The sequence below is a fragment of the Gavialis gangeticus genome, unplaced genomic scaffold, assembly GCF_001723915.1.
Source record: "Gavialis gangeticus isolate Ggan-Ray unplaced genomic scaffold, GavGan_comp1, whole genome shotgun sequence".
Classification (NCBI taxonomy): domain Eukaryota; kingdom Metazoa; phylum Chordata; order Crocodylia; family Gavialidae; genus Gavialis; species Gavialis gangeticus.
This window is the reverse complement of record NW_017729014.1, coordinates 18,529,002-18,531,753: the sequence shown is the minus strand read 5'-3', so window position 1 is coordinate 18,531,753 and position 2,752 is coordinate 18,529,002. Positions and strand designations below refer to the sequence as shown.

The 2,752-nt window shown below is 41.3% G+C and overlaps 1 long non-coding RNA gene across 1 annotated transcript in view; it reads left to right on the top strand.

Annotated features, from left to right (window-relative positions):
• Positions 1–2,752, top strand: part of LOC109293783 — a 19,729-nt gene that overhangs the window by 6,767 nt on the left and 10,210 nt on the right. The gene's annotated exons all lie outside the window — the stretch shown is intronic.

The window sequence follows — 2,752 nt, the reverse complement described above, 5'->3', positions numbered from 1 at the left end:
GGGGGGGGGGGGGGGGCGCATCGCTGCGGGGCACCCGACCCGCACACGAGCGCGCTCCGGCACCGCGACCGACCCAGCACGCGCGTGCTGCGCGACGGCGCCCCGGGTCATTCAGCGCCGACGCGGAGGCGGACGCGGACACGCCGAGCCGAGCCGCTGAATTCAACGGGATTGCTGCTGTACACGCGCCCGCACTGCCTGGCAAAACTTGCACATCTGTGTACATTCGTATCCCTATACACACGCATACATATATGCATAAATATATATACACACGCATACACATCTCTGTATACATGCAAACATGTACACGCAGATATACACGCACATATCTACATGTTTTGCCAGCTAGTGTGTGTATAGATATAAATTGCAATGCAGCTGTTGCCATGTTATGCCAGCTAATATATACATACTTATGCACATGTACACACACGGTATATACATATACATACACACATATACAGCACAAACACATAAATATACCCACATATACATAGACACACACACCTATACATACATACATGTGTATATACATACATACACAAACTTACATACACACACACCTATATATACATGCACACATGTAAACACATACACATGCACACTGATACACACACAATCATATACATACACACACGTATATACACACACATTTATATATACATATAAACACACACATATACACAGACACATATACACAGGCATGTATATATATGCATGCACAAATATTCACACACATACACGCAGACACATACACACACATATATACGCACAGACATACACACACATATAGGCATATACAGACACACATACATTCACACATACACACACACACTATATGTAGATATACACACACATATCCATAACACACTCACCCATACACAAATACAAACCCATACATATACACACACGTACATACACGCACACACCCATACACAAATACGAACACGTAAATATACACAGATATGTACATATATACACACATCCATACACCCCCCATACACAAATACAAACATGTACATATAGATACATAGATACATACACACACATAGATATAGGCACACACAGACACATATACATATATACACACATATATATCTACATATGTGTGTGTGTGTGTGTGTATATATGTATGTGTGCATCTGTATGTATATATGGATATTGTGTATCTATGTTTGTGTACATGCATACATATGAACACATGTATGCACACGTGCACACATGCGTGTGCACACATGCACATGCAACACATGCACATACACATAATACATACACACATACATACACGCACGTGCACCCATACACAGATATACGCATGCACACACACACATATATATACACGCATGCATTAAAACATGCACACATGCACACACATTTGCATGTGCACACAACATATATAGGCACACACATGCATGCACAGACACATTTGCATGCACACACGCAGAAACACATATGCACGCACACAGATGCACACATATATACACACGCACACATACATATACAAATACAAACACACATAGATATAGAAACAGACAACCACATATATACACACACATATGTACACACATACAAGCATATTCACTCACGCATGAACTCACATATATACATACGAAAGTACACACATCTATACACCTGCGCGTGCACACATACACATGTACACATATATAGACACGCACGGATGCACAGACACATACACGCACACACATATACACATGCAAGAACACACATATACACAGGCATACATGCACACATATACACTCATGCACACACACAAGTGCATGCACACATATATACACACATGCACGCTTGCATGCTCGCAAACATACACACAAACACACACAGATATAGAAACACATACATAGATATAGAAACAGAGACATATACACACACAGATATACATATATACACAGACACATACATACGCACACACATAGATACAAATACATACACACACGCATACATATATACACACATATGCACGCACATGCAAACATACACATGCACACACGCATACACATGTGTGCATACATATATAAACACATTCACATGGACATGCAAATGCATACACACAAGCACATGGGCACCTACACATGCACACACACATGCACATATACACACACACACATGCACACAGACATGCACACATATACACACATGCACACCCACACAGACTCGCACACAAAATATACACACACACATTCACACAGATGCACACATGCATGCACACATATGCATGCGTGTGCACGCACACATGCAAACACATGGGCACATGCACACATATGCATGGGCACATGCACATGTGCAAACACATGCATAGGCACACATGCACATGTACACACATATGCACACGTGCACAAACATATCCACGCACACACATATGCAAACACATATATACACGTGCATACATATATATATAAGAACACACACACAGACATATATATATGCATGCGCACACGCACACATGCATACTTGCATGCATACACACAGACTCAGGCATGCATACACATATATACACGCACAAACATTCACAGATGCACGCACACAAATGCACATGCACCGCACATGCACACAAACATGTATATGCACATGTGCACACACACACACAAGCACACATGCTCGGATACATATGCACCCATGCCCACACACATGTACACATACAATACATATATACACAGATATACACAGTCACATACACAAATACATATAAACACACATAGATATACACAAACACACATATATATAGAAACAC